Below are 15,129 nucleotides of genomic sequence, written 5' to 3' on the forward strand. Positions count from 1 at the left end.
GCCATCATACTCGCCATACCTGATCCCTCTTGCAGTTAAAAATTCCGTGACCTTAGGTCCGGTCAAAAGCCGTCAAATTTGACAAATTCCAAATGTCTTGCTTCCGAACGACCCAATTCTTAGTACCTACCGAACTGATCGCTGCCGAACCTTTACCATTGCATGCACCAATTATTCCCTCTTGCTGCTGAAAATTCGCTGACCTGACGTATGGTCAAAAGCGGTCAGATGGCACAAATTCCGAAATTTCCGTTTGCAGAAAACTCAATTGGCAGGGCTTACCGCATCAATTGCTACGTCACATGACCATTCAGAGCGCCATACCCTGTTTTCTGTTGAAGCTGCTAGTATAGTGTCATTTACAATCATTACGGCTTGGGATGAACACCAGAATGAGCGTAAGCATCGGGAATCTGCCAACATCCGCTACTAAGTGCTCAAATATGTGTTTAACAATGATTTGATGTTTCCTGGATGTTATCGAAAGGAATGCTTTAGGAAGTAGTACTGTGCACCGCCTGGTGCCAAGCATCATTTTGGTCGGGTGTTAAATGCCATATGATGCCATTTAAGCTACGTTAGTAGTATGATATCATTTTCAAATATACTGAACAGCACAAATCGACAGAGCTGTTCACCTGGCGCGAGTAACGACCCGTGCGACACGACGTGGGATGCTGCTGGCTCCGGATCCGCCTGGCTTTGGACTCGCAGATGGGCATCGTTCCACCCGCCAACGGCGTTACAATCCCGGAGCCGCCACGCCTGTGGGCGGCTACTGGCCGAGCTATGAGTGTCTGTGCGTCACAGAAGGTCATCCACCCGGCTTCATGCTCCTGGCGATGGTCCTGGCGCCGGACGACGTGGCCATCCCGCTCACCGCACGCGGCGGGAGCTCCTGGCCCTGGAGCGCGGCCCCGCTCCGGTCGCTGCTCACCGCCGACGGCCCGCAGGAGCTGCTCTTCGCTCCCGAAGTGGTGTTCTCTTGGTATCGGCGCCAGCAAGAGCTGGCAGCAACCGAGCTGCCGACCGGTCTATCCGCCGCCCTTCAGGTCGTGCTGCTGTCTACTCGTTAATTACACCGCTATTGGTGTGACCCAACAGATCCAACAAGAATCCAAGACACGGCCTGAAATATGCGGAGGGTTCAGCAAACACCAAGAGCCAGCTTGTATTGTGCCGCTGGATCCAGCAAGAGCAAGTGTTTAGCCACTTCTATGGCTGGAGGTTCCGCAAGAACCCAAAATTAGCATGGAAGCATAATGAGGAGCCGGCAACAACCAAGATGCGGCATAATGTCGAAGGCGCCAACAAGAACCAGGATCTCACCTGGAAGTACTGTTAAAACCATTGCGCATTTACTTCATGAGAGCTCAAGTCATGCAATGTGTGTACGTAAATATTAAAGAAGATACGAAAGGTACACTTTATCCCAGACATCATCTCAGCGGAGGAATGTGGTTAAATGGCTACCCGAGCTGATGTTACGAATGAGCCAGTGAGAAACAGGAGTCGGGATCAAACGGTTTGAAAGTGAATTAAACTCAGAAACGAGAGTATGGTGTTTGTGGCGAATTTATTAGAACTAATAACAGTATGTTGAGTTTGAGGAAAATCCGGGAGAACCAGGACCCAGAGCCTGGTGTTTGGAAAATACTCCGTGTGATCTAGAAGCCAGGGACGAGTGATAATGAAAGAAACAGTCGGAACCAGGGGCCTGAGGCCTCGTTTTAATGACGGGAAGTGGGTCCCAGAAACCAACATTGAAAGCCAGGTACATGTTTGCTGGTAACGGATCTGTAAGGACAAACCCGAATGCAAATGTAGTGGTAACGTCAAAGGGGATATTTCATATTCATCGTAAGACATATGAATCAGAATGTTCAGCAGATTTTTTATTGGTCGTCCTGCTCGTGGGCTCTGATTGCAAAAAAAGATGTCCCAACATCAACAAAGCGCTAGTGCCAATTTCAAACATTACATGTTGTCTTGCGTTGTAATGCCATGACAGCAGCGTAACGGTGGTGCAGCATTTGGTGGTTTTTGTCTCATAATAATCTGGTATGGGGCAGAACTTGTCAAAATTTGGACAAGAAACTTGGTGCACTGCTAGTATAAGCTGGATATCTGGTAAGAGAGAGTAAAACCGTGCCATGTTTTGTATGTGTATTTTTGACCTGCATGTATTGCTATTTTTCCCATACCAAATGTTCTGAACTTAGTTCAGTTTCAAGAGAGCACGGCATGGTTAATACAACGATTGCAATTGATTCCGTTCGTGTGTACCAGCACCTTTGTGAAGAAGCGCATGAAATTAAGTTCCATTGACGTGTTGCACGTCGTGCAGTTACATACCTACACTCCCGTACTGGTCCACGCATTTGGCGTCGATATTGTAAATAATGATTTCCGCTCTTTGCTTCCGTTCTTAGTGTTTCTTTACAGAATGTATCATCACAAGTTGGCCGATATCGGAAGCATCCGACTCATTTTCATGTTCTTTCCCTTATCTCTGTTACCTGACCACTCTCCACGCCATAACCCCTGTATCATATGCGGGTGTTGTCCACGTATCGTTGATTTATCTTGCCACGTCAGATTGTTCGTCCAAAAATGATGAGTCTATTGCTTAAACACCATCCGTCCTGAACAGCAATATTTACGCGTAATTTGTGCTCGGTAATTATCATCTCAAGTTATAGGTGTATACATGCCTACGATTATCTCCTATCCACCCCAGGATACTAGAATATGGCGCAACATAGATCAGAGCCAGCGCATAAACACACTACCACAATACTGATACTACTACAAATATTGGAATCCATGTTGGTTTTTTTGTCCTGTCCACCGGGGTTTAACTCGGCGACGATATGGCTTCCTCTGACCATACAAAAGGCGAGTGTAATGTTCAAACTCGCAGCTGCATCCCAAAGCCATAGGCGGAAGCCATTTACGGAGACTGGAGCGTTCAACCTTATTGTTTCTATAGCCTTGACCGTGATCGCCGGTGGTCTGCAGCTGATCATCGTGTGTGGTGGGCGAATATCGTTCTGTCTTAATTATGTTCATGTCTCCGCAGCAGTCTTTTGCTGGTGGATTGTTCCAAGTTGCTTAGAAAAACACCGAATCGAGCTGACCCTGCGCCATTTCTGTGACGGATGTAGGCTATGACAGCAGGCTCGATGGACCTCACCGACGCGGACCGTTTTAGTCAGTATCCTGCTGCGACAGCTCCACTGCCCCAGAATCCGTCTCGGGGACTTTCTGCACACTATCGATAGCTCGTCCCCGAGGTACAAGTCACGCAAGCAAACGGTGGTAAAAATGACGAAAAACACGTTACTGCTTTGGTCAACAGGAGCTTTGAGCTTCGCCGAAACAATGAAAGTCCCAATGAATGACACGACGATATTGGCATTGTCCGTGCGTACGTACCTGGTGCTGTAAAAAGTTGAAAAATTAGATGAGTCCCGTAAACAGCTAAGCTAAAATTGGACAAAGCCTCAAAACAGATATCAAACTTAACACAAAATTCGTATTCATACCTTCCAAAAGGTCAAGGTAGTCCGCGTAATCGATAATATCTACCTCGGAATGGACAGTCGCAGATACAAGCACAAAATTTCGTAAAATCACGCCAGTTTAGCCGTCAGAACGGCGGGAAATCATAACTTCGAATAACGGAATTTCCCAAATTTCAGTCCACGTTCATTTCATTCTCCGCGTCAATATCTAAACTTGCAACAAAATACACAATATCAAGCGCATTCACACTATCAATGGACAAGTGATGGTCGTCCCACTGGCGCTGTTTGCTCAAAAATAGGCCACACTCAACGTGATTGTCGCGTTCGAAACAATCCCCAGTGCTTTAACCTCCAAAATACTCGTCAGGGAAACTAAATCGGTCCTCCGTTCATGGAGCCGAGCAGAAAGAGAGCTAATGCCAAAATGGCTTCACTCGCAAAATTGCGCGGGTACTTATCAAACCAGATACTCCGATGTGCCGGATATACATTGGCAATCGTGAAATGTATTCTCTCGTAGATACAGGTGCCGAGGTCTCCCTTGTTTCCCGTGAAGCTTTTGACAAAACCACACGCAAGAATGTTTGTGAGCATTCAAATTATGACTTACCCCCCCCCCCCCTTTTAATCGGTTTCTGGGTGTAGGCTGAAAACTTTTGGATCTTCTATTCTTCCGATAGCGATCTCAAAGTTTCAAACAACATTCAAGCTCAAAATTGTAAAAGACCTCAAAAAACACTGTGTTTTGGTGACTGATTTGCTCAGCTGCTTTGGTGCAAAATCAGATTTTGGCAAGAGGGCACTTAACATTCACAATAACGTTATTCCTTTACGCCCTCAACATCCGACATGTCAGTCAGTGGCATCTCTAGTTAGTACCTTTCAGAAGATAAGAATTTCTACTTCTTCTTAAGAAGATAAGAATTTCTACTTCAATCTTACGCCAGCTTCTATCAACCGTGTACAGTTTGTAGAGCAAGACCGTGCAATCGAACCACTGAGTAACGCTCCTACCTTTAACACATCCCTAACTATCAAAAGCAGCAAACTGAAACCTTGCTGGATAAACATTCGGACATGTTTCCAAAAGTGATTTGGATACTGGCCGTAAAGACCTAGTACCGATGAATATAGATTAAAAGTATCATCCTACTATAAAGCAAAATCCTCATAGGCTTCCTTTCAGTCAGAGACAGATGGTAGAAGATCGCATAATCGAACCGCTAAAGGCTCGAATAATTCAACCGAGTCAAAGTCCATGGTCTAGCTCGGTGGTCATAATTGGCACGAAAGGTGGAAGAAAAAAACAAGGTGTAGATTACGGAAATTGAGCCAAGTAACCATGAAGAATTGCCTCCCACTCCCTCGCATAAATAACATCCTTGCCTCGTTTGGACGATCAAAGTATTTTACTTGTTTGGATCTCAAAAGTGATAATTGGCTAGTTGCTATGGGTCCTGAGTCTATAGACAAAACTACTTCAACTTGTTTCCGATATCTATATTCCATTTCCGTCCTTCCGTTCAGTCTTGGCAATGCCGTAGGACTACCTTCTGAGCTTGTGAATAAAGCTTTGGTGGGCATACAACGTAAATTTGCAATTGTGTACATTGACAGCATCATTTTTTCTCGGAAATCGTCGAAAAACATCTCAATCATATTGAAACATTGTTTGAAGGACTGCGCAGTGCAGACTTGAGATCCAGAATGTCTAAATGCGAATTTCTGAAACAGGAAGTTAAATACTTATGTCATGCGGTTTCACCAAGTGAGGTCATGCCAGGTCAGGTCAAGTAAAAGTCATTACAGACCTGAATCATCCCTCCGACGTGAAAGGCGTCCATTCAAATGGGACCAAGCATGGGCGAGGGAACGATCACGTTATTTGGGGGAGGGCTTTGGGGGGCTGAGTCCACCTCCCAACAGCTGAGATAAATTAGCACTAGGCTTGCGACGGCACATGAAAAGAAGCGCCTCAAATGCCTCTGACTCCGCCACCCCATCCCCCGAACTTTTGGCATCTTCTCCCGCTCCTGCAACAAAGAATGGGCACGGGGTGGATCAGCGCCGGTAGAAGCGAGAGCAAGGTACGGCTGCGTTGGGCACAGCGGGGGTCAATGAATGGGAGGGCGGGTTTGGACAGGTGGACCGCCGGTGTCACCTGTGTTTTCAGCGAGCGGGTCCGTCTGCTGCTTCCGTGGTTCGGTGCGAGGAATATGCCTTGTTTATGAGGGAATCCCCATGCTCAATAGCATGCATAAATAGGGCATTGCCACTCAGCTCCAGGTTGGAATCACAACTTGATTGCAGTGGCTTCGAATTAAGCCATAGCGGTAGGAACCAACAAGCACTGATCACCAGTCGTGTGCTGGTGTCGCAGGCAACACTAACATTGGAAGCCTGTTATCAAGCATCGCCAAGAGAAATAATTTGGGACAAAAATGCGCTTGGAAAAGGGACTTGTGCATTAAGCAAGTAAGTGTATAGTTTTTGGTCAACAAATGTGCGTACTACGTATGACGAGAAATGCGTAGGGTAAAAAAACGTGCAAAAAAGTTATCACCAAAGACTTCGTAAGGAAATGTTTGGAGGGCTTAAAGAGCGCCTGCAAATTATTTGTTATGGCAAAAGGTTGAAGAGAGGGCAAAAGCAGCTGGGCAACGAGTTCGCATGCATAAAGTAAAATACAACATTTATTTTATGCAATTTTGAGCACTTCAATGCTGGCAACACAGCTTTTCTTGACAAAATCATGTACGTTAAAGTTCCTAAGCATCAGTGATGCCGCATCGATTGTTGCATACAAATCAATCCTATGAGGACGTTTCAGAAAAAAATCGACCACCCGATAATCAAAATTCTCAAGCCACCTCTTCGATGTCGCCTGAACGCTGTGTTTGATAGATGTATTTATCGCTTAGTCGCAGAATGAAGCCTGGCAATTTTTGTCTACCCGGTGTTCCGTTCAAAGCATTCTAGTTTGGGAAATGTTCGTCGGCCTCAAGCAAAACCTTAATGAAAAACCCTAAAAGCGAAAAAATGTTCGCCAGAACACCATCTAGGTATTAGGATAAACTTGGCAATGGCAAATAGCTGTGAATCTTTGGACTTAGTATGGCACAACTCAACGTGAAACTGTGAAACTCTTTTTATCTTCCTTCAACGTTACGCAATAATTTTCAGTTTCCGGCCGATTCTACTTTTTGAAACATGAAGTAGGTGTTCCTGTGCTTTAACACGCGGTCCATGCTATGTTGCAGTTTCGAGCTGCAACAAACCCTTTTACCTTCTGGGGCGGCCATGCCTGGGGTTTGATGGAAGTTCAAATAACGCACATCTTTTGGCGCTGGCAAGCTACATGGCATGTGAAATGCAACCATAGCATGCAATGATTTGAGCTGAAACGTCCTTTTCCTACTGCCGGCGATAACGTTAGTATTTCCGCCGGACGCGCTGCATCCCTCGTGAACGTTTGACGTGAACACGATCATGCAGACATGAGGCATCTTAATTCCAGCTTGAGGTGCACACTAATGTGACACTAACCTTGTCGATGAAGAGGACGCCACTTGAGGACGAATCTTTTGGTATCCACATCATACATCTGAAAAACTTGAGCAACAGTAGTTTTTCGACAAACTTCATACTCGGCAAACAATTGCAAACGAACTTATCCATACGAACGTTTATGACGCAAACGGTTTCGTGCTGAGCTTTTTCTGGCTTCTGTTTCGCCAAGCAAGGTTTTACGTAAGGATTTTTTCACTTTACGAAACTGATGCCGCACACAGTCCATCTTGACAGACTGCAAGCATGACAAATTATAACTTGCAAACCGTTGTCACACGGCCTTTTCTATACGTGCTTTTGTTAGCAGAGATAGCACTCCTCGGGCGTCATCTGGTGACTGTGCCAATAACTCTGTTGAGGTCAAAAGTACGAACTTAAGAAGATTGCAGAGCAAATTATCTTGAGGTAAATTTTGCATGCCGAAGTACGGTAGAACAACGTATATATGCCAAAGAGCTCGTGATGCAAAAAGTTCATCATGTAAAAAGCTACAAAAAATGTGGGCTGTGTGACAAAATATTCACCGGCAAACTATCGTAGCAAACATATTCTGGGCAGGAACGTTGATGGGAAAAAGTCGCATGAGTTGGTTGAAGGCCATTACCCTTCAGCGGTAAAAAATGGTTCCGCTGAAAGAAATGGTTGGCGGTAAAAAAAAAGTGTCCACGCGTTATTATGTAGCGTTGTAATGTCAGTAGTGCGTTTGCACACAAATATTCACACATATATGCTGCTCAGGGATAGTTTGCTTCATTTCAATACGGACGTCACGCATCACGCATCTTGCATTACTCATATATTCAAACAAATTCAAGCTAGCGCGTATCACGCGTTAAGGCACTAACCACATTCGTAAAATCGGCCATTATGAGCCCTGGACATTTAGGTCTGGTCGCCGACTTTTTATAAGAATGGGCTCACTAATTTTCCTACCTGGATGGCCTTGTGCTCTTTGTGTGTCTGAGCTCCGAAAAGGTTGCCGGGCTCGCACTCCGTGAATTTTAGCCTTGGCCGCGTTATTTATTAGTATTGACCACGCTACAACTTATTAATGCATCTGTGTTTCCTTTCTCCTGGCTATCCGACGAGGAATAAGGCTGTCAGCAGTCTTATACATGTGCAGTGTCCTCAGAGCTGTGCTGGACAACTTACAAGCCTTCAAAGGTCTCTATAATACTCAACAAATGTTCACAGCTTAGATATCGTAAGACACGCGTAAATAAAAGCCACGTGCGGAGGAATTGTACATAAGCACGCATAAACAGCGCAGACTTGAGAAAAACGATTATCGCAGATGTCCGCCGGCGATTTGGCTTAGGTAGCGCTACCAATCGCGAAATCTTGTTTGGGTCAATGAACTGGATGTTCCGCGTGGCTGTTCTTTTTTCGTAGCTTGGTAAAGACAGGGGTCGCATCGACCGCTCCCCATCTTTATGAAAAATGGTGAATTTGAGGCGAAGGTGGAACGATGCAGTACGATGGGGTATCCGCATACTATCCTGGCTTATAAATGCCGTTGCATACAACCATATCGGCTAGGTCATAAACACTGGTAGTGTATCTCCGTAAGCAACGGAATGATCAGACAGCCCTTGTCTGCTGGGAGCGCTGGTTGCAGGCTCATTGCATTTAGCAGACAGAGCACCCATTCGAATGCTGTCAAGAGCCGAAAAGCCACTCGCACTATCCAACCACCAATGCCATGGACGGACAAAATTTCTCCACGTGCTGAAAGTCCTTACAGAAGACTGGTACCTGCAATATTAACTTCCAAGTAAGGAAACAATTGAGTCGAGTTGCCCATGTCGGTCTTCTGACCTTAAAGCTGTCGATAAGTTGAAGCATGACACTCTGGGCCTGTGTTCATTGGACATAGGGACGCTGAATGAAACTGCATCTGACCAGTTGCATGCAACCGCCAGGAGTTCCGACCGATATTATAGAAGGCATTGGTTAGCGGTGTGCCCGGCGCTGCCTGGCCTGCTGCCCACTGCTGCCCCCCCCCCCCCCCCCCACCCACCCTGCTGCCCACCTGGCCAGCCAGCCCACCTGGCCAGCCGGGCCACCCAGCCAGCCGGCCCACCTGGCCAGCCGGGCCACCTGGCCAGCCGGCCCACCTGGCCAGCCGGGCCACCTGGCCAGCCGGCCCACCTGGCCAGCCGGGCCACCCAGCCAGCCGGCCCGCTGACCGGCACCCTCGCGCCGCTGGGGGATGCGAAACCCCCACTCGCCACTGCCGATATCCTAGCAGGCGACCGGTCAGCGGGACACCCGTGATTGCCGGTGAGCTCCAAACGCGACCAATGATCCACCAGCCAGTGAAATGTGAGAAGAGGGCCCACTCCATACCCTTGACGCACAAACCTCCGACAGGAAACAATATATCAATTACCTTAAGCGACATAACAGTGAATTGGTCAATTTTGACGTGAGCTAAGTGCGCCCACGCGCAGTCCATGTGGATGAGATCCATGTCATTGCCCTCGTATTTGTGCATGGCATGGCAAAACCGAACCAGGAATCACGCTGCACGAAAATCACTCCGCACATAGAATGATAGCATATGGGCAGCCAATCTACATTCAGGATGGGGCCCAGGCACCAACCAGCCCGCATGCATGCCACGTTGGCATGTGGCCAGCTTGCCCACCTGCGGCCCATTTGGACCTGAGTCTATGCCGCTCACTCTTGTTGCAAGCTAGTTTGTGTACGATCAGAAAATATCAAACCATGGAGAGCAAAGTACAAAGGTTTATGCACTACTGTAAGTAAAAGATGTCAGCATATGGGTAGCCCATGTGGGTCCGAGATGGAGCCCAAAGACCAGCCCACATGCGACCCTTGTTGACATGAGCCCAACTTACCCACATACGTCTCATATGAGCTCAACCCGTGCTGCTCTCCTTTGTTTTAATTCATCTGTACATGATAAGGAAAAATCCATCGTGACAGCACAAAGTAGCAAGCCTACTGCACCTGTACCAAATATGGTAGCGTATAGGAGGCTCATATGGGTCCCAGAGTGAGCCAAAATATCAGCCCACCTGCACCATACATGGACGTGAGCCTGGCTGGCCCGTGTTCAGCCCATATGGACCGCAGTCTAGGCAGCAGTCCCATATTTTGGACTAATGGTACGCAATATGGTAAAACTCAGACAATAAAAAATTTGGTATACCCACAAATGTTGTGTGTGTGTGTCACCTTAACCCGGCATGCAACATGTGGGTAGCCCATCCGGGCACCAGATTAAGCCCAGATACCAGTCCACCAGCAGTCCATGTTAGCATGAGTCCAGCTTGCCCACGTATGGCCCATATGGATCCCACCAATGCAAGCATTACCTTCTAATGGGTTATTTCTTCTTGGCGTGATGAATTCTGACGGAATAGTACAATGCACAAACAGCTCTGGTGCATGCAAAAATATGAAATGATGTGGGCGCCCCGTGTGGGACCCAGCTGGAGCCCAGTTAAAAGTCCACCTGTAGCCCACGCCCATATTAACCCAGTTGCCCCACGTTAAGCCCATGTGGGTCCCATTTGAGGATGCTGGCTGGGATAATAACTTAATTTGAGTTGAGTCACAAGTATGAGTCCCAAATGTGAGCTTGACTTTAAAATGTGCATATAAGTTGAAGATATCGGGTGTAGCAAAGGCCAACGTACAACTTTTAAGTTATTTCATGGATAAAACTTATGTGCATGCAAAGATAATTCAGGATTCAGATTAGTTTAGCAGGTCTCAGTTTGGAAAACCAGAGCGCTGAGCTCAGCTCTGGTTTACTAAACTGAGGATCCCCATTAAAAACCATTAGATATATGATCATTTAGGATGTAAAGGACATCATCCAGCACGGGTTTGTGAGTGATGGTAGACAAAGTATAAAGTAGGTACAAAAAATTCAAGGAATATGTATATATATATATATATATATATATATATATGCATATATATGCATATATATGTATATATGCATGAGTGTGGCTGTGTATGTGTGTATATGTATATCCATGAAATATATATTCCACCTCTGCCTGCCTGCCTTACCCAACCTGACTGACCGTTTCCAGTATGAATGAAAGGAAGGTTCCGTTAATTTTCGCCTGATGCTAAGAAAATTTGCTAAAAAATATTACATTATTTGAAACGCACGCTGGAGAGTGCATTTATACCAGGTGTTCGTTCGAAAACTTTACCCGAAATACGGAGCTTCTTGCGTTCCAGCGCCATAAGAACGGTGTGTCTGGGTGTCTAAGGATGTAATCGGCTAATACAAATTCCAACAGTGGTTATCCCGGGCAAATTCACCCAGGCATTGCGTGACGCATGGCACGCTTGACGACGTTACAGGCAGTGCAGATTACCTTGGAAAGCATCGAAATCTTCGGTGACCTCAGAGCAAATGAGACCATTATTTTCAAACCCATATCAGAGCAAGTATACCATCAATATTGGCCGTAGAGCTGTGTAACTAGGCGAAACGAACGAACGTTTTCTTGTCTGTTAGGATCATGCCATAAAACTAGAATTTTGAGGTAATGTCAGTTCAGGTTAAGGTCACGTCAGCTCAGGCTAAGGTCATGTCAGGTCAGGTCAGTTCATCTGATACAATTGTCCCGCTTCTCCGGTCACGTGATGTGAAAAGTCATGGGTTTGGAGTATCATATTTGAATTATCTACTACTTCTATTTTCCGCCTTGTTGATCTCAAACGGGTGTACCAAACCGTTTTATCTCAACACGAATTTCACCCCATGTGACGTCCGATGGTAACCTAATGTAGGTAGTCTCGTGCAGTGTGAACGGCCCTGGCTGGAGAGACAAGTCAAACCATTGTCGAAAATCTTGTCTTTGTCACGACGGTACAAGCCGCACCATTTTGCTTTGCCCCAATATCCTCACGGTTAGCAAAGTGAACAAAAATTGTGGATTATCGAGACGTTTTCCATCATAAGTCATGGACGGGCTAAGCCACCCGTTTAGAAATCATATTAAGACGTGAATGATTTGTGGTGTAGACAGTGGAAGGAACGTGTTATGGCTTCCTGCTTTCACTCCTAGAATGTCAGATGCATTTAAATGTTTTTCAGGCGCCCTGGCTCCTCCGTTCACGGGCTCCGTCTTGGCCGGCTCTGTCGTCTTGCCTACAGATCCGGCGTGGTGTTAGTCACAGCACCATGTCACCAGCTCCAACGCAGCTTCATCGTCTTCGGCGCATAATGGTCACCTTCAATATAGCACGATTAAGGGCTGCGTAAATCCTGCCAAATCACTACTTGACAAACCTTAGAATTCTCACAGTCTGTAAATTCTAAAGCCTGGTTCCGGCAGCCCGCACGTACAGCGGGCCGAGATGTAGCAGCCGCCTCTTTCGGAAAACTAGCTGATCTTAAGCTGGGACACACCGCTGGTTATAGTGTGGATGCTCTGCAGCTAAGTCATTGTGGCGGCACTGGCTGCATTGGAGTGCATCAAAAACAGTCGCGGAGCATCAGCTGTGCTATTGAACTGCCTGTTTGTCTTAGGTACGTTGCTGGGAACTTTGGCACGGCATGGTATAGCGATCACCTCCGCCAGGTCACGTTTGTTGGCACGTTTCCTGTTCACGAAAATGTGGTAGATCGTGTATAGTCAGCTCGGAGATCTTTGTTGCCGGTTCGGGTTATGCGACATTAAGTATGAAGTTTTGTCAGGTTTTGATATAACGTCCATGCCAACTTGAAATGGATGTCTTTGTTTGGTGAAGCACCAGGCACGAGCTCATTATCTCCGGGCGGCGTTATCTCCGGGCGGCGGTGGACCGCCCACGGTCACCGCGCTGACGCTCGGCGGCGGCGGCTCGCCCACCTTCGCCGCGCTGACGCTCGGCGGCGGTGGCTCGCCCACGGTCACCGCGCTGGCGCTCGGCGGCGGGGGCTCACCCACGGTCACCGCGGCTTGACGCCCTTCGGCGGCGGCGGGCTCAACAACGGTCCCATACGGAGCCACCTTCTGGACGCTCAGCGCGGCTTTCCCCTCCCGAGTGTCACCGAAACCGCAGCCGCACCCGACCCAGACGATTCCGACCGCGCCGGGTGCAGCCGCCGTCCTTGTTCGGCGCGCGCACCACTGGCTCATCTGTACGTCTCGGTGCGACGGTCCATGCTCCCAGCGACGGCCACCTCGCCGCGTCCGCTATGTTAGTGCCTTCATCCCGGTCCAGCCAGCACCGTCCTCGATGACGTCTCCGCCGACTCTACCACGCAAGTGGCCGCTCGCACGACAACTCTTCGAATCCAGCATACACACCTCCTCCTGCTAGCATCGCACACGCTTCATCACCAGAGGGGCGTGTCGCAACCCAAGCGGGTCAACAAAACCGCTCGCCCGAGTCTGAATGCCAACCGCTCCTCTACACACCTGCAGTACGTCTTGAGATCTACCACGCCATATCTGGCGTCGCCATCTCCGGAGCTGATCAGCACACACGTCAGCGTCGGCCATCAACGGTACCAGCCCCTCGCCGTCCCATGGCGACCCTCATCATACGGCACCAGCCAACCCTGTGCGACCCACGCGTCCCGGCGTCATACTCGCGACGAGCGGCACAGCGCACTGGGCGAGTGTTCGTCAGACACTCCGGTCCCACGGCGTCCGACCATCTCCAAGCAACGGTCCACCTCCACCCCGCCGCGTCGAAGCACACACTGAAACCCGGGGCATCCACGCTCAGCGGCACACAACACACGGCCCCACAACCCCACCACCACCGTCTCGAGCGAGGCGCGGCGGCCCGTCGGCGCCTCCACAACACTGCCAACCCCGCAGCGCCTCAGCTCACTTCCACTGACGGTAATCACTCGCACCTGCCGCGGCGTCCACCGCGCGCAGAAGAGAGCGTAGATGTTTTCTGCGCTGCCAGTGTTAATCAGGGCGCTGCGCTCCCGGCCATCCATCCTAAGCCGCGTGACGGGTAGCGCACCGCTCAGTGCTGCGCAGGAGAGGACGGCGGTGCTGACCCGTCCCCTCCGGCTCCGTTTCCCGGTCGCAGCTGGCACCTCGCCGCGATGTGACCGAGCTCTCCACAAGCCCAGCAGTGCAGGTGACACGGGGCGCGTGGCGGTTGACTGTGCGGCGACACACGGCGCTGGCCGGGGGACGGCGCCGCGGCCCGTCGCAGCACTGCTGCCGCCGAGACCCGTTCATCACTGAGAACGGCACGAGCACGAGCCTGGACGGTGGTCAGGTCCAATCCTTCAGCCATGGAACCGGCGCGGATGGTCTGGCGTCCGGCGTCCGACAGCCCCGCGACCAACGCGCAGGCCAGCGCGCGCTCCGGCGGTCCACCGAACAGGACCGCCAGCCGCCGGAAGTCGACCAGAAACACGTCAGCCGCCTCACCCGGCATCAATCGTCGAGTGGCGGACATCTCGTAGGCGGCGCACTGATCGAGGGCAAACGTGGAGTATAGTGCGCCCAGCACAGCCTCCAGGGAGCAGCGGTCGGTCACCGGCAACTGCGACCAGACGTGGAACGCGCCGCCGGCGAGGCGCAGGGGTATGACCGCCTCGGCGGGCCCCGCTTCAGCTAGCACATCATCTCTGCACGCATCATCCAGCTCACATCGCCCGTCCCGTCGTACTCGGGGGTGAGGTGAGCATCGAATGTTGGTGCTGCGGCACAATACATCTCGCGCTGCACAGCTCGGCGCGACCCTCGTGCGTCTACGCGCCGAGCACCTCCTCCCCGCGCGGCCCGCACAACACACTGGAATCGAGGGGAAGAGAAGATGGACCCTAGGCCCCTTTTAGAGCTTAAAGTCATCTCAGGGCACAGCAGCACCCAGACGGGAAAATAAGTGAACCTGTTCACGTAAAAAGTCGGCGATCAAATTTTAACATACAGGGATCATCATGGTCGATTATGCGAAGAGGATATATGCCTTTATGTGTGATGTGAGCTAGCTTAAAATCGTGTACATGTGTAAGCGATGCCTGACGCGTGATGCGTCATGCGTGTTCGATGGAAATCGTTTGTATGTTCAATTG

This window comes from Pollicipes pollicipes, unplaced genomic scaffold (genome assembly GCF_011947565.3).
Source record: "Pollicipes pollicipes isolate AB1234 unplaced genomic scaffold, Ppol_2.1 Scaffold_5724;HRSCAF=6776_pilon_pilon_pilon, whole genome shotgun sequence".
NCBI classification, from domain to species: Eukaryota; Metazoa; Arthropoda; class Thecostraca; order Pollicipedomorpha; family Pollicipedidae; genus Pollicipes; species Pollicipes pollicipes.